Raw genomic sequence first — 12889 nt, forward strand, 5'->3', positions numbered from 1 at the left:
TCGGCCAGTTCTAGATCACAGGGGGTTCCTGGACCAGATCCATGGGTCTGGGGGTGGGTGCTGCCATGAGTCTTGGAGCCAGCTGCAGATGGCCATGTCCATTGGGTTGAGGGACCCTGACTTCTGGTAGCCCACCAGACTTCCAGCAACCAGAAGGAATGGTTCTCTGAGGTGCATGTTTGACACCTTTGGTCTGTACTAGTCCTTGTGGTTGGGTCTCTCACTAGCTTTAATCTGAGATGCTCTATTTGGGACTTCTTCAGCCGTGTTTAAAGCTGCTTTGTTGAACAGGTAGGGGATAGTGACTGGGTAGCTGCTCTAAAGCTTTCCTCTTTGTATGAAAGTCTTTGCTTGGCATTAAAGCCTATGCAGCTTGCTCCATAACTCTCCATGTTCATAGTGAAGAGATGGCACGATGTAGCCTGTCTGTTTTTTCTCTGGTCTGTTTTAACGTTCCCCCTTTCTTCCTGCATCAACTTCAGACTCTACAGGCAATTCTTCCCTCTTGAGAGGGAAGAGAGGAATTAGTATGCCTTTTTGTGAAGAGTTAAGGAAATCTGTATGCGTAGGATCTGTCTTGCAGATCTAACAATGAATTGTCTCTCTTATTGGGCTGGGAATGCACACCTCCATCTCTTCTTTTTCTGGATAGGTACTCCATATAGAACATTTTATGCAAGTGTGATAATGCATAGAATTGCTCTTTGGCATAGTGAGCAGCATTCAACTGCCATTTCAGATCTGTAGTCCATGTTTTTCATTTTCCTGTATATTAGCTTTGGAAGGATGAAGCTTAAAGGTCACTTGATTAGGCAAAAGCCTAAAAAAGATTTTTAGAAATTGAATATGTACAAAATGGCTGTCTCCCTAAGCACACTTGAGTAATGGTATGGATATTGTACTAAACTATTAATCCCTTCAGCACTCCAAAGTTTTCCTTCTAGAACTCCCATCTACCCTAAGGTAATTTTTAAACAAAGTATACGAAGACAACACAGTTTTTGATTTATATTCTTCTGTTAGTGGACCTAACTCGTGTATGAATTAAATTTATCTTGTTAAATTATAGGCACATTTGTGCTGACATAATGAATTTTATTTGATTCCTAGTCCTACTTAAATATTTTGGTAATTGGAATGAAAATATAGCAAAACCTTTGAGTTCACTCTGCTTCATTCCTTATGCCTTTAGATTTCCCTTTGGTTGCTCTTTTAGTTGTTTGATTTGTTGAGATTTTCTCGTGACTCAAGTATTATTTTTTTTTCCCTTTTTTGGTGTCCTGAGTCAGGACCCAATACCCTTTCTGTACGTTGAAACACTCCTCTGAGTTTGTGTTGAATTATTATTATTATTTTCCCCATATCAAAGGTGCAGAAGGATGAATTGGGGAGCTAAGGGTGAAATTTTTTAAACCCGTGATACAGCAATTCAGAACACAATGGCACTGATGAAATGGACAGGACATTTGAGTCCCTGAAATATTTCATACTTGGTTCATAACAGAGATTTGTACTGGATTTCCTGTTCATTCTGGACATTGGCCAGACCTGCTCTTTAATCTTCCTGTATTTAAGAGTTTGACAGCAGTAATACTTGAAAATGCCTTAATCTTTTTCCAGCTGTTTTTCCCCTACAGTCATCAACATAAACTGATTGATTGATACAGCCCCTGGTTTCCATGACACCTGACAAAATACAGATGTCAGTCATGCTGACTATGCTTGGAATTAGATAGTCCCATCCTAGACATTTTTATGTTCATTCTCTGATGAGCTATGTCATTTGCCCTGTGCTTGTGCAGACTATGTACCCAAAAAGGACATCATTGCTTGGTATGTTGGGAGAAAACTAGGAAATACAGAGCACTGCAAGGTAAGACAGCTAAATCATTTAAATGGTGAGCAAATAGAAGAAGGTTATGAGATGAATGGGCACATTGGTATGGCAATCAAAGAAATGAACCAATAGTCATTTTTTCATTCCCCCGGGGGCCAGTGTATGGAGTAATCAGCCACCTCTTCCAGTGGTATGAATCACTGCCTACAGCTGAGTGGCTAATTGGGTTTCATCATAAGCAGAGACAGCTCCAGGGCCCCTGTGAAATTCTACCTGCTTTTGTCAGCTGAATTTGGTTCTTTGTTGGTTACTTGAGCTAATATTTTATAGCTTTGGAAGGTTACTGTCTCATTAACTAGAGCGTATTTCAGAAATAGTGCTTCAAGAAATAGCAGAAGGTAAATAGAGTGCAAAAAAGCAAGCCGTGCTGAACACCTTGTTTCCCTCAATGTCGTCGTTTCTAGTATGAAATTTAGATTCTTTGCTCCTGCCATGTAATTCCTAACTATAAAAATTTCCCAGGCCAAATTATGCTCTCAGTTACACCTATGCAACCTTGTTAGACTTCAGTGGGAATTGCATGCATGTAACTGAGAGCATAATTGGGTCTGTGGAACCTTTATTAATGCCTGTGAGAGACATGAAGGAAAAACCCAGCTTGGCCCTGACAGCCAGAGAGAATTAGTAGGGTTGAAAATTAGCAAAAATATCTTTTGATTTGTAAGATGAGTAACTTTGAAACATGAGCAGGCCATTTTTCTAGAATCACTCTTCAGAGTAGAGATGCACTTAACAATCTCCTGCATACATATAAAGCGGGGGGGGAAGGAAAAATTTTTGGAATTATTCAAAATAAGGGAAGCTGGCACTCAACCATAGCTTGTAGAATGAGTGGGAATATGAGTGATGATTTGGAAAGGTCCAATGTGCTTTAAGTATTTCAAACAGAACAAAAGGAAACAAAAGAAGATATTACTTGAGAAATAGCAATTATATTGTACTTCACTGTGCTGGGTGCAGAGTTTTGAGAACTTAATCCTGAATGCATCTAGTTCCTTTTGAAGTTTCATGTTTCTTTCTGAAACAGAATTACAGTGTTCTAATCCATTGTTATCAATTTTAATAGCCTGTTAAAACAAAAAGAACTTCTGTGACTTGGAAGATAGAATTCCTCTTTCCTCATAGAGAAGTGAGGGCCTGACCCTTTGCTGCAGCCAAACAATGCATAGTATAAATCACAAGAGGTATTCATAAGACTGGGTTTAAATAATGAGACCTAAGTGGCCGCTGGGAGGTAACAGTAGCCAGGCTTTCACAGAATGCTGGGGAGCCCAGGTCACAAATGCAGTATCCCGCCATGTGAGGTCTGTAAGAAGAGCACTTACGTTGTATCAAGAGTACCTTTGTACTGAGATGACCCCTTCTGTGACCAGCTATGTCATTATGAATATTCCTTTGTGTCACCTGGCTGTGCAAGGTAATCCTAAAAAAGAAATCTAGATCTGAATAATTCATGTAAATAACACATCATATTTAAATCCTCTGAGATACTGAAGGTAAAAAGTGTTATCTTCCAATAAAATTAAACTCTTCAGTGCAAGGAATAGTCCTTGCATGTGTTTTTTATCGTACATAGTAGAAAGACTCTTTGTTCCTTCTGGGGATGCTTGAGATCTTCAGAAACACTAAATATGGATGGTAATACAAATCCTACTGATAAATAGATGTTTCTCAGAAGCAAAGTTAATAGTTCTAGAATTACTTTAACTGATAAATATAAGCACCTCTTTGTTAGAGTGAAAATATTTTCATTCTATTCACGCTAACAAAAAATATGAAAAATTATGGAAGAAATGAGAATAACCAATTTCAACTTGAAGAGTACTGAGTACAGGATGTTGTACAAAATATTCATATTGAGCACCCTGAACAAACAACTTACAGAGCATAATTGATGTACTATTTTTGGGAGCATTAACTTCAGTGGTGTGAAATATCTGCATCGTAGACTGCATTATCATTGGTAAAATGTAATTTCCCAAGCCTGTAGTTGTGTTTTTTCTCCCCTTCATAAAAAATATATATATAATACTTCTTTCATTCAGATGGACTTATACAAAATGATTGGAAATTCAGTTAGTTAATAAGCTTGTAAAGTGCCCCAGAGGTTTAAAGCATCATGTAAGTGGTAACCTTGCACTTACGGAATTACCATAGAGGGTCAATGACCACGAAGAAAATAGGATGTCCACAAGGAATAGAACATTTTTCAAAGTGAAAACAGATGTGCTTGTCTAGCAGCCTTGGGCAGAGATATTCCATGTTTATTTGTTGTTTCATAAATCAGCTCCATGGTGACCTTGAATCAAGACAGTTTACAAGATATGCTAAAATCAACCTGCCACATTATTTTCTGATGATTAACATTTCTTTTCAGTAAAAGTGTGATAAAACAGGGATTCTTCTTATCATATAGCTAAAGTCAGAAAAAATTAAACATAAGACACTACTAAAACAAGATTTAGACATGATCCTGGTAATTGGTGAGCAAGGAGTTGCCAGCAAGGATAGGGGGAGGATGTAACAGACTGGTATAGAGAAAGAAAAGAACAAGTTAGGGATTATTTAGGGGTTTTTAAGTGTGTAGGGCAGGATAAGTACTCAAGGTTTTGGCTGAAGTAATTGCAGAACCACAGGCTATGGCCATGTGTAGATGAAACGAGAGGTGTGCGTGCACAATACTTTAAAGTGGGCTAAATACTTTTGCACTGCTTTAATGGTGTTGGTGTTTGCACACCTCGGCGGTGTATTGCGCATTAATTCCAGCCGCTGTAGGAAATCAGTGGCGTAATGTGCCTTAAATGACTTGGGGCACAGCAAACTAAAACTCCTCCAAGGAGTTTTAGTTTGCTGCTCCTACAGCCGTGGAGTGAAGCACCAGGCTCTGTGCAGCTCCATGGCTCTGCAGGAAGCCCTGCAGGCAGCCTGGTAGCAGCCCAGAAAGGCAGGCTCCACCCAAGAAAAGCAGTAAGCCTGATCATTTCCCACCCCCAGCCCCCCGCCAGAGTGCCTGAACTGCGCAGAGGTCCAGTGCTTCCCTCTGTGGCTGTGGTGCCCCCTGGGACTGCCCAAGCTGGGTGCCTGCAGATGGGGGCTGCTGGGGGAGGGAAGGGCCGCCACTGCCATGGAGGGAAGCACCAGCCCCCCCCCGCAGCCCAGGGGCCGCTCTACCTGCTGGTAGCTCTCCCTCCCCTCCCTTCCAGAGGGGCAGATAAGTCAGCGTGGTGTGTGCATGACACGGGGGTTTAATCAGCCCTAAATTGAAGCAAGTGTTTTTTTAAAACCCACTGCTTCAATTTAGGGCCCCCACTTCATCTACACATGCCTTATCTTCCTAGTGGATTCATGGAGGTCAGGTGGGATCCCAAAAGACTAGAAAAGGGCAAATATAGTGCCTGTTTTAAAAAACAAACCAAAAAAGTGAAGGAGGAGGATTGGGTCTTGATATCTGGATGGATTATGAAGCATCAAGATATTGTTTTTTTAAAAAGTTAGAGGCTAGCAGGGGGATTAGGAAAGCTGACAAGATAAAGTCACCATGTCAAGATAAGTTATGGTTGACCAACCTGATTTTTCTTCTACAGTGAAAGGGGCTTTGTCTTCCAAGCTATTCTCATCAGTCAGCTAAGGAAATATAGGCTCAGTCTTTAGAGGCAGTACACCTTCCACAGCTCTTTTTTAAATGTGGTGGTATCCCTGGTTGAGAACCATGGTTGTGCTGCCTCTGCTTACCTTAGTAGTTCTCAGCCAGATTACTGCCACATGCTTCAATGCATTAGGGTTTTCTGATAAGCCTAACGCAGGAAACAGCAGAAGCATAACTGAGTTTTGTGCCCTGGGCAAAACTTTCCTAGGCTGGCAGAGGGAGGGCAAGGAGAAGGAGGGTGGTCTTATCTACCAGGCTGGGTAGAGTTTCATCCACCTTGAAGGACGGGGTTCACAATGACTTGGATAAACTGGAAAAATAGATTAAACTGAATCAAATGAAATTCAAAAAATACGAATGTAGGGCCCTGCCCTTAAGATGCAACAATTACACACACAAGTACAAAATGGGGAACTACTGGCTAGGTAGTTCTACTGCAGAAAAGGACCAGGAGATTATAATTGACCACAAGTTGAATATGAGTCAACAGTGTGCTGCTGTTGCAAAAAAAAAAAAAAAAAAAGGCTATAACATATTGGGTTGTAGTAAAAGGAGTGTGGTCTGGGAGTCGAGGGCAGTGATGCCTTCATTCTATCCAGCACTACTAAAGCCTTAACAAGAGGGCTGTGTCTCATTGTGGGTATTGCTCTTCAAGAAAGACAGACCAGTGATGCTCAACCTCTGGCCCATGGGTTGAATCAGTCCAGAAGGGCTGTGTCATCTGGCCTGGGACACTTCCCATGGGCCCAAAATTTGTCAGCAAGGGAGTGGTGGCAGTATTAATTGTCTTAGGCCTGGTAGAAAAGCTGCAGCAATTAATGTTGCTACTGCACCTTCATGGCTAAATTGCCAGACTTTGGGGAGTACCATGCGCCAGGTGACATCCTCATGTGCCAGGGTGCTCCACAGCCAGATCCAGTGGACAGAGCTGGGTTAGTGTGCAGCATTGGGTTGGGGCCAGATATAGCACATGGGGTTGAGCTGACCCAAACTTAAAAAGGGGAAACCTCTTTTGAGGGTACAGTTTGCATTGGACAGAAAAACATGCCTGTATTTTACAAGCACAATAGCACCGAAGGTGTAAATACATGTCTGATTGTTAGTTTTTCTCTAGCTATGTGGTTGTGAATGCTATTATCTGTGCAACATATATGACTTGGAAGTTTCAACAGTGACTGCAGAGCGAATCTCATCCTGATGCTTGCAATAACTGTATGAAGTGCTCATATAGTTGAACCCTGTCTCCCCCCGCTACCCCCCAAACAAACAAAAACCTGCTGTCACCTGCAGCAAGGGGTTAGGTTCCTGCAAAGGGGAGAATGGGCTCCTTTCTTTTTCTTCCAGGCAAATGTGAATGCTGTCTTTTTACCTCAGCAGTGTCTAAGAATGTGATTACCTTCATAGGATTTTTTGCTTTTTTTCAAACATACACCAGACACTTTTGCAGCATCTTAGAATGGTCTCCTTGTCTTGTGAAATATATTGTTTCTTTTTGTTATCAACAGAAAATCATTTAACTATTTAAACTGACAGTTATGATAAGTATTTGAGCCAGGGACCACCCAACGCGGCATGCACTCTGTGCCCTAGCAAGTGAACAAAATGGAAGCTCAAATTAGCTCAGGTGGCTGCTAATGGGTTAAAGATGCTTGTTTCTTTCTCTTCCTGCCAGCTGGGTGCTGAAGTTTGGTAAATGGCAGCAAAGCAGATCTGCACAAGCCTTTTCCTGGGATCCTTTGGTGCTGTGCGCACACATCCAGGAAGGGATTGACCTGAATAAGGAAACTTTGTGGCTGCAAAGTTATCCAACATCTCCCTCAACGAGGTGTCGATCCAATAAAAGATATCCCCCCAAATTCTTGCTTCTCAGCCATTTCCTGGACTATTATGGATACAACAATATTCAAACCCTAGTCTCCTCTATGAGTTACTCCTTCAGGTTAAGTGACTGCCAGTAATCAGCCATTTGAAAGTCTATAGCAAGAAATAGGTGTTGCCAAAAGAAGCAGATCAGCTGTGCCAGAATGTGTCCCAACAGAGCTAATCCATTTTATTAGGTGAAACGCATGTTGCCCATTGCTCTTCCCATTGCTGCTGTGGGGTAATGGGTGGTATATTTTCCCAGAGCTTGGGGGACCCAGTCCTGCTCTCCCTGGGAAATCCTGTGCAGAAACCCTTGATTTTTCTCTACTTACGGAGAAGCATCCTGGGCAATCCCAAGATGCGCCTCTGCAAGCAGAAAACCCCAGATTTCCCTGCTTATGGGAATGTGCTCTGAGATTCTGCAGAGCACCTCTGTAAGTGGGGGAAAGCTGGGCAGGCACTCTGGAGCTTGAGAGACCTAATCCTGTGTGGGAATTCCTGGGTCGCACAGGACTGAGCCCCTCAAGCACCTGGATCTCCTGCCTGAGGTGGCTGGACAGTGCAGACAGCTCAGGGCTGCTATCATTTTCCCACTACAAATTAAATAGACGTCTGTCACTAAATAGGAGTACACATTTAATGCTACATTTGTCACAGCCACAAATTTGGGGTGTTTGTGGTGCAGTGAGGGACATGGACAACTGTTTGCTTGGCCTTTATGCTGCCATAAATATTTTTATAGAGGTATGACGGTGGCAAAAGGCAATGTCTGTTCTCATCCTATGTGAAATGAGCAGCTGATCTCCAGGGAGTTTGTGGAGTGCCTGTACACACAACAGCTTTTAATCCTCATTAAATTAAATAAGTTTATAAAATTTAAACGTGTTTATTTTGGAGCGTTGCATCTGTGCTTACATACACTAGGTTTTCAAATGAATTAAGCCTTGGAGTGTCGCATTTGTGCATTTACATGCACTGGGTTTTCAAACTAATTAAGCTGGATCTCTGACTGGCGCTGCAGGAAAGCGGGATAGTTTGGTGCTGCCCCACCGTGGCCTGGGGCCCCCCACTCACCCCATGCCCATGCCCTGCCACACAGCTGTGCAAGCAGGGAGCCAGCAAACCACACAAGAAAAAAAACTCCTTGGACATGCTCCTCAGAAGCAATTTGAAAGCAAAAGCAATTTGAAGGGGTGAACTACAAAAAAGTCACAGTGCCTTCTAGTGGATAAAGAAGCTCATTACACATTGTTGAGTAACTGTGTTTGCATGCAACGAATCCATTGACGCAACACTTTAATTCCCAGTGAGCCAAACTAAACTGCATCTGACTTTTAGTTTAATGCACAAGAAAGACTTTTAAAGCATCAGGAAATCCTGCTCATGCACACAGACACACAGTTGCAATGTATAAAAGGGCAAAAATCATAGCATGTACATGAGCCCCTAGTGAGCAAACTGTCCACAGACACCGCTGTCTTCATTGGTGTTGTCGCTTTTTCTGGCAGAGAGGCCAAACTGTAAACTAAACTGTCCGTTCATCCCTAAAGATGGTCCCTCTAGATCAGAGGTAAGATGCACTGGAAGCACAGTGTTTGTGAATGGCTTAAAAGTCTGTTGGCCAGAAGGTATAATTTCTGTGACTTTGAGTACTGAGGATAAATCTGAGCCTTCTTAAGCAATGAATTTAAAAATATAGTAATGCATTTGTATTGTTTCTTTCATCTTGAAAGATCAGAAAGCACTTTAAAGACCTTATATCTATAGGGATTATTTAGCCATCTGCTGTAGACACAAAGCTATTGTATTCTGGTTCAGTGGAACAATACAGGCTTGTTTCTCTTGCCTTTCTCTTTTTCTTAATAATTCCTTTTTTTTAAAAAAGTGTCAATTGAGAATGTCATAACCAATTTAAAATGCCAGGAGAATTTTAGCTAGACAGCAAGTAAATGCTTGTGTGCACATTTGTCTAAGATATGTCACCTCTCCGCTCTGATAAAAAGTGCCAAGAGATATTTTTAATCGCTCTGAATGGTCAAGCCCTGATTTTATGTCTGCTCTGAAGGATAGAGAGAAGGTGCATATTGCAGGAGATGTTTCATTGAAGATTGAACTTCCCAGGCAAAAATATTACTTTGATTTCTAGGGGTATTTTTTCCTCCTGTCACTGAACAGTTCAGATATTAGAAGTGTCACTATAAAGCAATGAATATAATCTATAAATCAGAGATACTGTGCTGTTACAGAGAGCGATTCATCCTGAGTGCTGTGAATTGTTAGCAATCCAAAGGAAAAATGAAAGCAAGTGAGCTCCTTAACTATCAAATTTAGTTTAGAAAAAAGATTAACATATTGGCTTTTGACAGATAGCTGATATCCAAAACATGTCATACATATAGCCTGGAGAACTTTGGGAATATCTGTCTGATAAACAAAGCAATATTTTTATGTGTATTTTTGAACGTTATGCAAAACTTTGTCCCTGGAACTTTTCTAAATGGGAAAGTCATTAGCATTACATGATGGTCAAATTTCAGTTTGGACCATTACATTATGAATGCTGAATGTTTCCCTTCAGTTTGCATCTAGTTCAGTAGGAGAGATTCTTCTACATTTTACAGTCCCTATACATTCCTACATTCTTGTGCTAAGGTGTTAAAGGCCCATTACATGGCTACCTCCTGATATAGGCTTTGCAATGAATATCAACAGCTCACTTAATTGCAAGCCTTAAAACATGTTCTGCTGAGCAAGCATCCCAGTAGGGATTATGTTTGGCATTGTGGGCACTTCAGTTGCAAAGGCGCCCACAGGGATCCAAGCAAAGCTCCTGTGACTTAAGCCTGGTATATGCTAAAAATGTTATGTTAGTACAACTGTGTTGTCTAGAGGGGTTAATTTGTATTGTTACAATCATACCAAGAGCAATGCGGATGCAGTTTACCATTAAAAGCATCTGTAAATCAATATAAATGTATCTACACTGAGCAAACCCTGCTGCCGCCCCCAACTGGATCACTATACTGGCAAAAAAGTCCTTCCATCCATGTAGCTTATTTAATCTGTGACATTCATATAAGCTTTACCAGAAGAAGAACTGGGTGTTGTATAAACTGTCTCTGCTAAATGGATTTCCTGTGGTAACTATGCCAGTAATAACTAGCATACATTTTCTAATAAAGATGAGGCTGGTAACTATACAGATGGTAGCTAAAGCAACACAATAAAACCTGTCTAAGATGGAATTGCATGACACTATGAAGAAATTAAGTTAAGCCATTCTCCATCTGATAAGCTTCTCTTCCCCTCTTTCTCATGCTCTCTGCCCATCCTATCTGCTCTGCTCTGTGCTCAAGCCCTACACACACAGACACACGGTAATTACTTTCAGAATATTTGCTTTCTGTGTCTGCATTAGTTTCTGGCTTATACAGACTAAATACATGTAACTCTCCACAAAGCCAGGTCTGCAAAAAATTTCCAGATTGAGCAGGCTTCTGGCTTTATATGGTCTTAAATGGGTCTCAGTGTATAACTTACTATTGTAGACAATGCCTGAAATGTTTCAGTTAGTCTAGGATGCTTTAAGCCACCTTCAACCCACTATCACCTCCAATCCTGTTGCAATGTTCAGTCTTACTCAGCATTTATCTTTGTTGTTTAGCTTACTCTGTAGTAATATGCTACAGTGTTGTGTTCTTTTAAAGAGCTGCTTTCCTTAGCACTGGCTGAAAATTTGGTTTTGAATTAAATTAGAGTCAATAGACATAATCATATTCTTAAACAGCTGCTGGATCATGACTAGAGCCCAGAGTTCAGCAGGTTTGCATCTTACATACAGATCTAACATGAATGCAATAGGAAAGAGAGAGAATTCTTAGAACAGGCTGAAGAGTTAAGAAGCACAGTTAGTTCAGATGTTTTGCCCTATAGGTGCATCTGCAAATGCACTTTAATCCATATTTGCCTATTTTAATGTGCATTGAAGTGTCACTAAAAGCCGTGGGCACCTACACATCGATGGAGTTCTGCTCTGCTGTGCTAATTAGCATGTGTTAATTAGGGCACTCCTGCAGCCTCTACTTTGTGTATTCAGCATCCCCATGTTTCAAAATAGTGGCAGGGTGCTTTAGCTAAAGCTCATTGAATGAGTTTTAGTTAAAGCACCCTTGCTGCCATTTAGAAGCTCAGGATGCTGAATACATGTGAAGCTCTGGGTGCTTTAATTAAAGCTCCCCCCACCCCACCATGGAACAAATGTATAGAAGGGTGCTATTTAGTTATTGTGCATTAAAAATGCTGATGCACATTAAGTGTCACTAAAAAACTATTCTTTAGTTCATGTGCATTAAGACAGGCTAAGGCACATTTTCCCAGCATCTCACAATGGAGGGCATTTGTACACATGCTTGCCTTTTAAAAAGTGTTTGGTGTTGCGGTGCATGCAGTTGTATAAGTGGCGAAATGTGCGTCAGCACTGAAAAAATGGCAGTGGTGCACTTTTGAACTAAAACACCTCAAAGATGTTTTAGTTCACAAGTGCACCATCACCATTTTCTGCATGCTGATGCACATTTTGCCACTTATATGACTGTGATGCAGCACAGTGCACGTCAGCTTGTATCAAGTCTGCTCCAACTTGCCGGATCTCGGGTGTGTCGAGGGACAAAAACGTATGTGTATAAATGCCCAGAGATACTAGATTTAATGTGCATTAACTAAAGTGTATTAATGGACATGTAGACATGCCGTATCTGTAGTTAAAATGATCATGCATTACAGTATGAAGAATGTATTAAAATTTACTTTCTTAAAGAAAATGGAAAGAGAAAATGCTACATATGGATAATGAGAATGAAGAGCTAGAAAACCTAGCTCTGAAACTTCTTCATGAGCTGTAGTTTGTCAGCCATTGCCCTGTATTAAGATTGTAATTCATTTACAAGTGTTTCTAAAATTGCTTGGGAAGAAGCAGAGCTAAGCTATCTCAGCAGCTTAGAGGCATTTTCGTGTGGCCAGTCAGAAACACAACTATAATGAATGAGGTTTTAATCAGGTAGGCTCTGAATTGGCAAAGTAAAGGAGTGGGTGCATCTGTGGCTGTATTGGCAGCTTACAGACGCATACTAATAAAAGAAAGATTGCAGGACTGCTCCAATCATATGCAGTGCTGCAAAATTTACCTGTTTTATGTTTCTTTAATGGCATACATGTGGCTATATCTGTTTAGGAGTTCAAAAGTTAGGAATTTTTAAAGTGATGTTTTTCAGACCCTTATCATCTTCCTTTGTCCAGTGAGATGCAGAGCTATGCAAGTTTGAATGGTGGAGTTTTTGAGCACTGATTTTGTATTTGACTACAAAATATAACTTGGAAACAGAGGGAAAACTTTTCCTTTCCGTGCTAAAATTGGCTGAAAGTTTTGTTTAGACCTAAAAGCCCAAAGCACCTTTTCATAGTTCAAGCATTCCAAAATGACAGAA

This window comes from Crocodylus porosus, unplaced genomic scaffold (genome assembly GCF_001723895.1).
Source record: "Crocodylus porosus isolate Cpor-Errol unplaced genomic scaffold, CroPor_comp1, whole genome shotgun sequence".
NCBI lineage: Eukaryota > Metazoa > Chordata > Crocodylia > Crocodylidae > Crocodylus > Crocodylus porosus.